This window comes from Eptatretus burgeri, chromosome 4 (genome assembly GCF_056783735.1).
Source record: "Eptatretus burgeri isolate ZD-2024b chromosome 4, Ebu_testis_v1, whole genome shotgun sequence".
Taxonomy (NCBI): domain Eukaryota; kingdom Metazoa; phylum Chordata; class Myxini; order Myxiniformes; family Myxinidae; genus Eptatretus; species Eptatretus burgeri.
This window is the reverse complement of record NC_140964.1, coordinates 115,237,843-115,253,085: the sequence shown is the minus strand read 5'-3', so window position 1 is coordinate 115,253,085 and position 15,243 is coordinate 115,237,843. Positions and strand designations below refer to the sequence as shown.

General features: G+C 42.5%; 1 pseudogene; it reads left to right on the top strand.

The window, feature by feature from the left end:
• Positions 1–481: 481 nt before the first annotated feature.
• On the top strand, positions 482–2,091 carry LOC147028937 (uncharacterized; annotated as a pseudogene).
• Positions 2,092–15,243: the final 13,152 nt, after the last annotated feature.

The window sequence follows — 15,243 nt, the reverse complement described above, 5'->3', positions numbered from 1 at the left end:
TTTCTAGTTATGGTCAGTATGTTGATATACAAGAATAATTATAAAAAAGTGAAATGTATTGAGGGTAAAATAAAAAATTATAGCTTTTTTGTCCAAAAATGTCAATATTTTTTCCCAAAAAAATATTTTGACTTGAGAAAGTTTGTTCATATAAGAACATATGTATCCCCAGGCATAAATACTATATATTTCCAGATACAGGGACATTAGTACTATCGTCTGGTGAAAGAATTAACACACAATATTAATTTTTATTGAATTTATTTCCATTTGCCTACCCCTACCCCCTTAATTTGAAATATGTGCACTTTGTGCGTATTCGGTCCAAACAAAAGATAAACGCCTGGCTATAGCTAATACATTCATAGGATTAAGACAAATTCTGATTTTAAATACCATAGCTATGTTTATTTGTTAATATAACATAGTCAGTTCAAACTTTACAACAATTATACCAACTCTGGATTTTTTATTTTCAGGCATGGAGGGACCTGAACGGTGTGCCATCTGCAAACAGGATGGAGGAGGCCCATCAGCTTCAACTCCAACAGAAAAGGGGTGTTCACCCATCAACCAGGCCAGCAGCGCAAGGAAAGACAGCATTCACACTGTACCTGGGGAAAGGGTGCACGAAGACTGCCGGCGTATGTACTGCAACCCACATCAGATAGCCAAGGATACCAGGAAAGAAGAGTCAAAGGCCAGTACAAGCAGTGATAGACATGTACTGAGGTCATCTGAGGAGGGGTTTTCTTTCAACACCGATTGCCTTTTCTGTGGTAGACCAGCCAAGTTTGGGAGGAAGCGGAAGACGCAGGATGTGCTTCAAGTAAAGACAATTGGATTGAAGGACACGCCCCTGGCTATATGCCGCGAACGAGCCGATGCTTGGTCAGATGCTGTGAATGCACGGATTCTGCGTGTGCACGACTTGCACACAGCAGATGCAGTTTACCACCAGACATGCACTGTTAACTTTCACACAAATAAACAGATACCAATAGCTCAGATGACGGACACTGAAGAATCCAAGAGAAAAAAGCTTGGATGGCCTCGAGGCGATGAGAAGACAGCAGCATTCTTGCAAGTGGCAAGATTTCTTGAGAAAAATGATGATGAGCAGATCACCATCAATGATCTCATTGACCTCATGACACAGAAACTGGCGGGCACTAACCATGAAGCATACAGCTACACCCACATGAAGGCGAGGCTGTGGGAACACTTTGGTGACAGGATAATCCAAACTGCGATCAACGGCAAGCTGAACGTGGTCACCTTCAGGACAACAGCCAGGGCAGTGCTTCAGGAATATTACAACAACCAGCAGCAGGAAAAAGACACTACTGAAGAGAAAATCAAGCTTGTACAGGCCGCTGCCAAACTCATCAAAGAAGACATTAAAACCATTAGAAACATCCCATGAAGTCTACCCATGTGGTGATGCCCTGCAATCGCAAGAGGCTGGCATTAAATACTTACCAGATACTCTGCTGGTACTGCTTGAAGGACTGTTTGTGGGAAAGAAAGATGGTGTTAAAGTGGCTTCAATTGGGCAAGCCATAGTACAGGGAACTCGACCCAGAGTGTTACTGGCACCACTGCAGGTTGGGTTGGGTGTGCAGCTATATCATCACTTCGCATAAACCATTTCTCATTGACTCCCTTCATCATCACGGGTTCTGCTGTTCATATGAAGAGGTGCATCAGTTTGAACGAAATGCTGCTCAGTCACATGGAACAGACATCCCTAACCTGACAACAGAGTTTGTGCAGTATGCAGCTGACAATGTGGACCATAACATTCGCACACTGGATGGCCATGGCACATTCCATGGCATGGGGATGATTACCGCCGTCACACCTGGAACCAGATCAGACCGGCCAATACCCAGGGCTAAGGTGACGTCTCGTGATGTCACAATGGTTGGAAGGGTGCAAATACGGTACCACAAGGAAGAAAGTCATGGGATGACTGCTGCAGTAACGTACCAGAAACTTGTCAACCTAAAAGCCCAGAACTGCTCTGAAAATCTTGATGTTCTGTGGAAGACATCCATCTTGTTTGGGTCCCCCAGACCTGCATGGTAAGGAATGATGCAATTCATACACAAGGGTGACCACCCTGGCAAGGCGGCTATCATGTTTTGCCCATGATAGACATGAACTCGAGTGACAGCACATGCATATACTCGACCCTGATGTTTGTCAGTGAACATGCATGACGCCACGGTGTCACTCCAGTAATCACCTTTGATCAGCCCCTCTGGTGGAAGGCCCTCATGATCATCAACTCGGAGCCTATGGGAAGTGATCTGAAAGGGATTGTCCTACGCTTGGGCGACTTCCACGCAGAGATGAGTTTCCTCAGATGTATTGGACACCTAATGGTGTCATCCGGGCTTCAAGAACTGATGGAGTTGATATATGCCCCCAATGCAGTGATTCATATGTTTAGTGGCAAGGCCATTGCCTACGCAGTTCGCGCACAACTAATCCCATGACCTCTTCTTTTGTCCCGAGCCAAAGAAGAACACGAAGAAGCCTCGCATCTGGAACATCAAGGCTACAAAGAAAATGATTGGTACAGACATATGCAAGCACATACTGTTTCTACATGCAGTTCTTGGGTGCGACACAACATCTCGTCTTCATGGGATTGGAAAGGGAGCTCCCCTCAAAAAGTTCAAAGCAAACAACACATTCCGTGAGCAGGCCAAGGTTTTTGATACATATCCAGCTTCCGTATGTGATGTGGCAGATGCAGGAGAAAAAACATTGGTGATAATCAACAATGGAAAGTCAACTGACACCCTGGACACCCTCCGGTATCAGCGGTACTGGGACAAGGTGGCTTTGAGCTCCTCTCACGTGCAACCACAGACGTTACCACCAACATCAGAAGCAGCAAAGTATCACAGCCTGCCGTGTATCTGCAAGTCCAAGAATGGAAGGGATGTGCAGATGAACTTCTTCCGAGAGACTGGGGTTGGCAGAAGTGCGACGAGGGTTTTGTGCCACTTCAGACATCAATAGCTCCAGATCCTGAAAATATGTTACGTGTCATTAGGTGCAACTGCCAGGCTGAATGTAGCGCCATGAGATGCACATGCAAGAAGCACAACATTGAGTGCACTCCAGCTTGTGGAAACTGCAGGGGCTCTGGCTGCATAAACCACTCCATGTGACAATGATGAGGATGATGAGGACATTGTCGAGTTCCAACTTTAATACGCTTGATTTTTCTCAACATGTATAGTAAGTTTATAATGGATGTAGTTTCTGAGTTTAATGCGAATTTTCATTTCGAAACCTTCGTCAGGCAGATGCGATTGCCCCGAGTGGAATTGTAAATTTTGTCATGTTTCAATGATTTACATAATTATATTGTATTGCCATAGACTTGATTTCATCTTGTGTCTTCAACGTTTCTTTTTTTTTGTCCAGGAGTAAAAATCAGTATCAGGTAAATTAGTCTGGATGCAGAACTGGAATTTTACCCGAGGTGTGTTTTGGAGTACATACACAATTTTATTGCAGATTCTGGTAACATAGACTACACGAAACTCAAATCCGAGTGATGCCACTTTGTCACGCTTGAGCAATTTTTTTTCGGAGCAAAATTCAAAATGGCCACCATCAAAACCGTCCTTTGGCCGTAACTTGGCCAAAAATCGAGATATGAACCCGATTTCAGTGGCAAACCCTATGTTTGGGGGTCAAGGAATACACTGATATGTTTAAATAAACCATAAAACTCATAATAGTCTATATTGCAATTTTTCTATTTAGATATAATATTTTGACTGGAAAAATATTGACCAAACTATTTTCAGCCGTAACTATGCCCAAAATCTATATGAACCTGATTTAAGTGGTAAACTATATTGTATTGTATTGTAACAGTATATTGTATTGTATTGTATATCTTTATTTCCAACAGTACAGTTGAGTAATACAATGATTAGGTAACTACAAACTATAATTAATTATATCAACACATAACCAAATAAACGTAATAAGCAAGGTTTACACAAATTTTACACAAATTCAAATCCAAAAAGGGGTCTGGACATGCTATCAACTATGAATACACTGATTGGTTGCTGATGAACTTCTTTCATTCTGCTTTCACTCAATCTTTCTTTCACTCAATCTCACATACAAGACATCTGCATAAATCAAATAACTTGTGTTCACTCAAGTTCCACAGCTTCGCTTGCTGATACAGACTTTGTTTGGTCGTTCTGACATTCCTCCATACCATGGCAGCCAAAGAACAATGAACAGGCGAGCCTGGCGGCAGAGAAACTACATCTTTTTGTTGCACAGGGTCGCACCGAGCTGCACCCATACCTGATCATCTTGAGAACATTATCAGGAGCTCTGACATTCGGAGGCAGAGACACAGGGAGCAACATGCTCGACACTTCTTTATGTGACCATCCATGACTCGTTGGATCGATCGATGGTGGGTCTGGATCTAATGCAGCCCACTGTATTGCTGCCTGCAAGTGCGCCCTGAGAACGTGTTGGATGAAAGCCACAGTGGTTGGTGGTAGAGTTTTTAACTCTGGTGCTCATGTCAGCTTCTTGTTCGCCATATTTGAAGACCAGACATCAAATCGAATAGCTGACATGTCTTCTGTTTCCTGGGATCCATAGCAAGCAGCAAAGAAGGCAGTTGCTTCAGATATGACATCTGGTAATTCTGCATCAAGATCACCAAGATAATTTAATTGACGACCATCTTTGAGGTGTTTCACAATTGTGCCTTTTCCGATACCCCACAGGTAGGCAACTGTGTCACATCCAGACACCACATGTGCTGCCAGAACTTGGGTGACAATATGTGCATGCTTCTGCACTGTCGCCTTGATGTCAACAGACGATCTGTCACGACTTGTACCAGCCATCACAAGGTTGCATGCCAGTTCCTTCAGTTGGTAAAAATGCAACAGCAATATGAATACATCTGTGTCGTCTAAAATTACCTGGATACTCGGAACTCCTGATGAGGCGAGATGGACCATTTGTTGTACCATAACATCGGCTTCTTCGTGAGTGGTTCTTGGGTCAGGCCTCTCTACTACTTGGTATTCTGCAATTTCCATAGGTATTGGGTTAGGTCCAGTTAATATGAGTTTTGTGTTGGTAGAAAATGCTTCAGGATGGTCTTTGATGTCGCTGCAAATGATATTTATTAACTGGACTTTGTTCTCTGTCACTGTCAAAACGATCTTTTGTGCAGGGAGTGGCGTCGTCAGATTCAGCTGGTGTCGTCGACTGGCATCTTTGCCTGCACGAGCGGTTCGCGTGATTTTCTTGATGCTGTTTTCATAATACCGGTCAAAGACCAAATACATATCACATATCTTCAGCTTGTCTCTCAAATAAGGAAGAAGATTCTGCACAGAGTCCTCTACTGTTCCTTTCGATGGCCATTGAATCACCCACAGCATAGCACAGCCATCTACAATGATTGCTCCATCAGCTGGAAACATTCTGTCAGACACCTCTACCTGCAATTTCTGCTTCAAGACTGCTTTCAATTTTGTGATTCGCATGTCACCGTTATCTTCAAACATAGAAGGCGGTACTGGGGCGAGCTCAAACTTCAGGATATCTTTCAGGTTGATTTCCCTCACTGCCTGAAGGCCCAACACTCTTGAATATATGAGCCCCGTGTCAGATACAGGCGTTTGTTCGACCTTATCTGCTTTCGGGACACTGCCATCGTGACTACTTGTTTGCTGAGCGGCTTGTTGAAGCTGTCTGGCCATTGCTCCTCATACTCCTTCATCTGCTTGACTCCTATGCCAACAGAAATGTCAGCGTTGACAATGTTTGGACTCATTCTTCCAGTTACAATGTTCACAAGCCCATCCGGGTAATTCTCTCCACCCTGTGTACTTTAAACATCATCAACACAAACGGTTGCTATGGTATCAAAACAATCATGATGTGAAGATACAAAAACGTCTTGCTTTCAAAAGAAAATTGATTAGACTACTCATAACAATACTTTACTGTTAATTGACACACAGTTTTGCATGCTTCTTTAAAATATCCAAGCATATATAACTTACTTGATCTGTTGACACAGTTCATTGATCTTCATGGCAGCCATTTTTTGTCACAACTGTAATGGGGAAAAACTGCTCTGTGAAAAATTATTTTTTAACACTTTTCTCGCTATACCATGAAACTGAATTGGACCGTGCTTCAGCTATATATAAACACAATAAAATCGCAATAAAAGCACATCAGCAACCTTTCAGTGTCTTCATCATATGTACCCTTGATATTATTTGGCTCAAGCTTTATAGGTCTAAACTTCAACAATTGGTCAATAATTTATTACAATTTTAGTCAAAATATGGTATCTGATATACCAATATAGCAATATGGACTATTTATATGGTTTATTTAAACATATCAGTGTATTCCTTGACCCCCAAAACATAGGGTTTGCCACTGAAATCGGGTTCATATCTCGATTTTTGGCCGAGTTACGACCAAAAAACGGTTTTGATGGCCACTTTGAATTTTGCTCCTAAAAAAAATTCCTCAAGCGTGACAAAGTGGCATCACTCGGATTTAAGTTTAGTGTAGTCTATGTTACCAGAATCTGCAATAAAATTGTGTATGTATTCCAAAACACACTTTAGCCAATGGCTGCCAGACTAAATATTTTCTTTTTTTCGGGACAAAAAATTGACATTTTTGGACAAAAAAGCCATAATTTTTTATTTTATCCTCAATACATTTCACTTTTTTTCTAATCATTCTTGTATATCAATATACTGACCATAACTAGAAACAATTAGAATGCAGAAAAACATATGTTTACATATTAAAATATCAATCTTTACAATTTTCTCATTTTCCCCGAAGCTGGGTGGCGGCCATATTGGATTTCCATGATTTCAGGACTTTCCCCCGGGAGGATCCCTTAGGACTTTTTTTCTGTCACTGAGGACATATCCAGGAATCAAAATCTGTTGTTTGCTTTTGTTGCAATTTGTGGGAGGTCATCCGACATTTTGCCTGTACTATATACCCTATGTCCTTCCTTCCATCAGTCCATTAAAAATGAAGAAGAAGAACCTTTTTAACCAACCATGTTTCCTTTGTTTCTCGTTTGTTGTTGTTTAGTTTTTCTTGTATTGTTTAGTTTTTGGTTCACGAGTCAGTAAGTGACCACTATATTCGTTATTGGTGTGTCTGTCTGTCTGTCTATCCCAAGCATAGCTCCGTAGGTTTTGATCCGATCCTGATAAAATTTTGGTGGGAGGTTTATATCATGATCTAGTTGTGTTTTCCTGAGAATGGGCGTGGTGCGCCCGTTATGGGCGGAGCCACGCCAAAAAAACGTGTTTTTATGGGGTAGCCGATTTTAAGTTGCATCTTCTCCGAGGGGGTTTGTCGATTCTGGCAGGGGTTTCGGTATTTGGTTAGCCCAATGGCACCTGCATAGCCCCACGGAGCTTGATTTTTCATTTTCGTCCCAAGGTCAAGGTCACAAGGTCACAAACTTAGAAAATTGCGAATTTTGACATAAAAATCAGACGACCGCCCAAACTTTGAGAGCTAGGATGACAATATTTTTTATGCATAATCTTGAGGTCATTCCCCACCTAAAGTCTTGAAACCATTTTGCTCTATCTCGAACACCTTGCCCGTGGCGCCCCCTTCAACTTTGTTTTTACGCTGATTTCATCAAAGTAAGGATAATCCGAGGAGTGAGAAATGCCATATAGCCTATATGACGTTATATTGTTCCTGGAATGTTCCAGAGGAAGTTTTGCACCAAAGGTCATAATCCTTGACCTTTGACCTTTAAAGTTCACAAAGGTCAAATTTTCAAAGTTGTGGGAATCAAACCGGGTTTTCGACTTTCTTCGATGAACTAACTCCAATAAGTTATAGCACGTATCCTGTTTCCTTATTTTAATGTCCACAACATTGTTTTGTGACCTTTAAAGGTTATGCAAAGGTAAATTTCGAAAGTTTTTGAACGAAACCGGGTTTTCGACATTTTGCAGCTAATAACCTGTCACTCGTACCACATCATGTTGATCATTTTTATAACTTGGTCAAACATTATCACATTGTCTCATCCTTGACTTCTGAAACAATCTACATCGTCAAATACCGCTCGTGAACCATCGCCGTCTCCAGACTTGTTTGTATTATATTGTTACGGAGAGGGTATTGCGTTTGGGTCCTTTTGGCTGTTTGTTTGTTTGTCTGCACAGAACTTTCGTGTTTTTGTCCGCAACTTCTTGGCGGATTGAGACGAAATTTTCACCATTGGTGCGAATACTCATGTGGAATATTTTAAATATAACTATGACATCATCGGTCACGTGATGTGGCAGCCATGTTTGGAAAACGAAAAGAAATTGGACCTCTGTATCTCTGAAACCGCAACAAGGAAAAAAATTGAACCTTGGCACAGAGTAAGTACTCCTCTTGGCGAATGAATCTGATTTTTTAATGATGTCAAAGGTCCCTTTGTTGTGACGTCATAATTGCACATGTAGAATGCTACATCTGATCAGTATGAACATTTTTGAGGGTCATCTCAGGATAAAATGGTCCACAAATTTTTGGATGACGTCATTGGTCACGTAATTTGGCAACTATATTGTTAAAAAAAAAAAACCTTCAAAAATCTTCTTCTCTGAAATTGCTGAATCAGTCATGAGTGCCAGCAGTTATAAAGTGGCAGTTCTAATTATGTCTCTTATTAATTACATAACACACCAGTACACAAATGCCACACAAAATACACCACACAAAACAAGTCCTGGTGAGAGTCTGCAATCTCGAATTGCTCTTTTTCTTGTCTGGTTTGCATCACGACAGTAAGGTCTCCCCACCTGTTGGGGAAGTAACTGTCAATCCCCTACAGGGCTACTCTTTAAGCAGTGCAGCCGCTTCACTGCACAGCTTCCTTTGGACATGGGTGCAATTTTTTCCTCGTGATGTTTGACAAAATAACAAATAATAAAAAAAGGAGGCGGGTTCAAAAAGAAGGGGGGGGCAATCAATTGGTATTTTTTTATTATTATTATTTGGCCTCATCGTGGCATTTTGTGGGGCATGAAAACAAGAAAGAAGAAGAGGCCGACCAGAATAGAAGTAAAAAATAGTATAAACTACAAACACAAATGATTAGCTTTTCTAACAGTTGCATATACTGCTGTTTAACACTAAACTGAAAGAAATCTGGAGGAATCCCGACATCCTTGAGGAGTCTCTGCTTATTGTGTCCACCACAGAAGAAAGGACTCGAGACTAGATCTACTGTAATCTGTATACCCCAGAGAGGATAACAACATGGCCCCTTCCTGTCGCTCCTGTAGGGAATGGGTGTACTTGTACTAGTATATATAAAGACAAAAGTTTGTTTGTTTGTTCGTTTATGCATCCAGACCCTGCAGGAACCAGTGCAACCAAACTTTGCATGACCTACTCTTTTATCCAGAAGAAATTTGAGAGCTATGTTTGGATTAAAAAAAAAATACTGACCCCAGATAAACCAGATAATTGGTCTTCAAGCCTCGATCGGGTCTTCTGTTTATACACTGCCTGGGTGTTTTTTTCCCCGGTAGTGATTGAGTAATATGTATTGTGAAGATCGTATGTTGAAGTTGTAGTGATTTGTTGTCAACAACACAAATTTCCCCTGGCAATGCCGAGTACTTCAGCAAGTCCTTCATATAACTCTGATAACTTGTCAATCCAGTAACTATGAGCGTCCATCCAAAGGACCCTGCAATTTGTGATGCAGTGCTGCCTGCAAAACACCAATTCAACAGTTTATAGGCAGATCAGGAATTGAACCCAAACTAGGTAGCACAAAGGTAACATGTGAATGAATGCAGGTGTGCTACCTGTGATATAAAATTTATAAACACCATATGTAAAAAATGAAAAAGATTCCACAACAGCACAACACCAGACATGTTTAGCTGGGTCATTTTGAACTGCGAATTGAATCGAGTACCAACCAGGCTTACTGGGCATGTGATGAAGCTGAGCTGTGCTGTAAACAACTACAATCAAGTCACTCATGACTTCCCAAAGCTCTTCAGGTTTAACAAAGGATTTCATCCCCTAAAATATAATTATGACAATGTTAACTACCATGGAAAATAAGGTGCCAAGCTGACATTTCAAACGTTAGCCCTTCATCGAAAAAAAAAAAGATGCTCGCCTTCACAGAGATGGTATTCCATTGTATCAAAATGTTGAAACGAACAACTGTGTAACAGATAACATTTTGTATTCAAAACATCATGGCATTATGAAAATTCCTAAAGTTCTTACTTGAAATTTTTTTGGGGGATTGTTGTTAACTTTAAAAAAAAAGTTCTATCACCTCCAAGCTTATCCATCCATCCATTGGGACCATAGTCTGTGCAGAGCGTTGGTGTTGCCTAAGCAGTCTCCTTGGCTATTGGGCACAATCCTGGACGGGTCGCCACTCCGACACAGGATACCAGCAAGCTGGCACTCATTTTGCCGACCTCAGAAGGATGACAGGCAAAGTCAACCCCACCTGGTATTAATTCAACAGACAAGCAGAATTTGAACTCAGGATGCAAGGATCCCAAGCTCAGCACTCAAGCCATTAAGCCAACACCAGGCATTCCAAGCTGATGAGCTCCATAAAACAAGGCTATATGGTTTCTATGTGACCTTTGTAATTACAACGCTTGACCTCTTTGGAACGTTTCAGAACCGCTGAGGTCTACAGCAGTAATCATAGTTTTAAAATGGCTGCAAAGGCTCTTTTTAAAAATTTTGTTCAAAGGCATTCTTTATTATGGAAGACAATTGTCTGCACAATTTTGGCTGTACAATTTTGGCTGTACAATTTTGGCTGTACAATTTCATCATTTATATGTTCAGCTACAAACTGTCTTTGCTTACATCTTTGAATTCCAATTGATGCGCTGCAGTTTCTCATAAAGCAGAAGGCCATCGAGAGCAAGTTTTTCTCTCTCACTCACTTCTCGTTTGGAGAGACTCCTTGGAGAGTACTTAACATTAGAAAATGCCTAAATGCTGCCTCGTGCTTTATCAAACAAATAATTTGGGCTCACAGGTTGGCCGAGAGGTACACACACTTGCCTCGAAGCTGTCCAGCCTGGGTTATAATCCTGACACAGCTATAAACGTTCCTCATCCCAGTGTTTTACAGACAGGACGATTCATCAATATGTGTGCAGTCACCTTGGGTGTCCCATCTGCCGACATTAGTTCGTGGACCTGCAAGATCCCATGGTGTTCTTCGCAAAGAGGAGGTGAGCTCTCCCTGGAACCATGTCCAAATTCCAAATTCCTGCCCGAACCGGCAGAAAGCATTGCCTCATTGGCACTGCCATGCTCTCAGATAATCCTGCAGCCTTGAGCTGTACACGAAAGAAGAAACAGATCATTCAAAAATAAATATGTGGAAAATGCTTGGTGAATGCCAGACTGTTGCTGAATGCAATTCTTAAATGCAAAGCTTTTCTTAAATCCTGCGAATTTTACTAAGGAGTAGCATCAGTGGATGTAAGTATTTTGAAAAAAGTTTGTTCAAAATCTCTAATACAATCTCAGCAAGCTTAATTATTGGCAGAAAATAAGAAACTGTTTCTGAAGTCATGTGAAAGATGTTGAATTATTGTTTGGAGTGGAGCGGTCGATGTGAGTGAGAAGTCATCATCATGTACCATGCTCTACAGTCTACACACAGCGTCGGTTTCTATGGCTAGGGTTACAAATCCTGGACACATCTCCATTCTGACGCAGGAATTTAGGGCAGGAATTTGGAATTTGGCCAAGGTACCGGCTCACCTACTCTTCATGAAGAACTTAAACGTCCACCAACTAATACCGGCAGGCGATATGCCAAATTTGTCATCCAGCCGAGGGTCGGCGCGCACACACATCGATGCATCGCCCTGCACGCGGAACATCTGGATGACGGTTTATCGCTGGGCAGAGATTAGAACCCAAGCCAGACAGTTCAGCAGTGAGTGTGAGACGTTGTGGCGATTCATATTTAACATTTGGAAATTACCATTGCAGTCGAACAGCAGATTACAATAGCAAAGGGGTATTGAAGGACACTGAAGATATTCTGGGCCACCAGATTACCAACTCTTACATCCATGATCCAACATATTCGTCTGACTTTTGTGAAGTGGAGGCCCACAAAGTCTTTGTTTGTCTGTTTTGTCTATGTGGAAATCTACCCTGTAATGCCAGTTATTGCCGTCATCCCCTGTTGTGTATTTTGTTTTCCCTAATCCCCGTTTATTCCCCTCTGCCCAAAATGACTGGCAAACGAACGAAGACATGAGCCAGCCTCCCTGAAATGATTGCCGCATTCCCTGGCTTTGTGCCATGAACATTGTTGGACATTTGGGGTTTTCCCCAGGAGCATGGGGAGAGAAGAGATTCTCCACCCCATGTTAAGTGCAGAGCTCTGTTCATGACGACAGCCAGAAGGATCAAATGACTGAATATCTGGCCAGGTGGCAGAATGGGCGGGGCTGCGGGGGAACCCTACAATGGCTGGCATGGGGCCGGCTCATGGGATCTGACGTGGCCAACTGGCTGGTCCAGGGCCTCCAAGGGGGATCTGACATGAGGCTCTTTGGCCCCGCCTGCCCCCAGGGCTATAAAGCTGCACCCGTTGTACTGATTACCTCTCTCTGTCATCGCTCCCGAGCTTCCTTAGTCCTGGTTGCCACTCTTGCTTTCTTCTTTTGCCTCAAGCTATCGGGGTCCTGGTAGTGGCATGCGCTTGTTCTCTCTCTGCCTGGGCCGTCACACTCATTTCTTCCCTGGTCCTGGATGCGTTGGTTCATGCTCCCGACAGAGCCGGTGGACCCTCGGGGGTGGAGAGCAGTGTCGGGGCCATTTTGGAGAGCGGTACCAAGTTGGGGGGGGGGAGTGACAATGACGTACGTACCAGTCCCAATTTGTCTCCCCCTGTGTGTGTGGTCCGATGGGTACCGTTTTGTTAGCCGGTAGGTAAGGCAAAGGTTAAGTCTGCAACTTGTATATTTGCTTTCCCTTTTTATAAACACACACCTTGATCATACTCTTTATTGCATTTCCTCTTTTCCTGCCCCGGTTGCCCTTTGACACCATTAAAGCCCTTAAGTTCCCTTCCCTCCTTCCCGTACCCCTCATTGCTCATTGTAAATAAATTAGTCGTGTTATATTTCCAATCTGCCCATGGTTGTCCTTTCTTCCATTGGTCCAGCGATGTCTGCATGTAGATTAGCCGGGAAGTTGTATTTCTCCACGAATGGGCTCTCGTATGAGTCCAGCAATGTGTTAGCAGAAAGCTCGGCCGTAATAATCACGATCCAGTGAAGATAATAGCATAATTGCCGAGGGTGCGATTCCCCGATAAGGAGATCACGTGTTCTTAGGTAAACGGTATCACACGGGGGACCCTAAGTCATGTGGTCAAGCTGTTGGCATTCACAGTCGTTTAGCGACCCGCCGCGACACAGTTTTTCGTATGCGACGGCCTACGGTGAGTCCGGGGGGAACCAGGGTTACCCGCCACCCTCGTAGTACCCCCGCGACTCCGGGTCCGCAACAGTAGGTTTATTATCAAAAAAAATGCAGGTTTCTAATCTATTATATTTACAATCAGCGATAAAACTGATTGTTATCCAAAACTACTAAAAATAATTCATGAAATGCAGATTGAAACATTCATAACAAGGGGAAAAAAATTACTCAACAAAAGATGAGTCCAAGAAATGTTATTAGTGAACAAAGTCAATTTATAGGTGAACATAAGGTTCAAAAAAACAAATATATTTTACTGCTTGGATGTACCAGGCTACAGTTATTGCAACACAATTCTTGAGTTCAATGGCGAAGTGATTAATTATTTATATGACGTGTGCTGAGCTCATTTCGGATCGTCGCAATGTATCTGTCAGGAAATGTCTTTCGGAACAAAGGGCCTGCATGAGCTCGTGCTTCAAATGGAAGATTTTGCTCGAAGATATCACCAGCATAGAGCAGCTCAGAAAGTGTCACTTTATCCTTTACTGCATCAAGAGTAAATAAAGATGTCATGGACTTGCATTGTTTGACCTTCTGGGCCAACCTTCGGTGTTCAGCACCACTTGGACGCCTCCTCTGGTGTGTTACTCTAAACTACATTGTGAAACATCTGAAATAAATGAAACAAAGGAAATCTTCTTCTTCTGCTTCTTCTTTTTCTTCCTCTTGTAATGGCCATTATTAACCCACCTTTCGAGAGGGGTTGGCCAGGTGAAGATTGGCCTGAGTCTTCACGAACCGGCAGACAGGCCTGACATTTGACTAGTTCGCGCAGGAATTTAGAATGTGGCTCAGGTGCCGATGACAGCTTGCCTACTCTTCACGAATGACACCATGGGATCTTTAACATCCACCAACTAATGCTGGCAGGAGGGACTTCCATTTAACGTCCATCCGAGAGATGGCACACACATTGATGAATCACCCTGCCTGTGAAACACTGGGATGACAGTTGAAGCTGGGTCAGGAATCGAACCTAGGCTAGACAGCTTCGAGGGGAGTGAAACAAAGGAAATATTGATTAAGAATATTAAGTTTGTCCAAATCTCCCTCCATCTTGGCCATCAATTCTGCGGTTGGTGTCCGCCTCCCTTCTCTACCGTTCTTTTTTGTCCTGATCCATTCAGTGGACAAGGATCAGCCCTTCCACGAGCCTTGACTGTGTGCACAAAAAGTATTGCATCAGATAATTAAATTATATAAATGGTCAAAATTTAGTGTTTTTTAATCATGCTGTCGGAAAATATGACTTGTCTGATTTTGCACTAAAATATAAGCACATGGAGCTTTTTAATTATTTTGTATTCTGGGTCAAGGCTCCTGGAAAAGCGAGAACACGAAATGGATCAGGATGCAACAGAACAAAAGGCACAGCAGAGAGAGGGGGAGACACCAACAGGAGAGTTGAAGGACAAAACAGAGGTAGACTTGGAGAGATAAGAGATGTGGTGAGGACTGAGCACTGGGGGAGTTTGCATGGGTTGGACAATATGGATACAGAAGCAAAATCTCAGGAAGGAAAAAATAGGAATTTGGAAGAGGGTGGGTTAACATGGGGAGAAAACGACATCGTTTTGGATTGGGGACGATCTAAGATGGTGGTGAACAGCTGTCTGTTTTTTTTGGTTTTTTTGTATACCT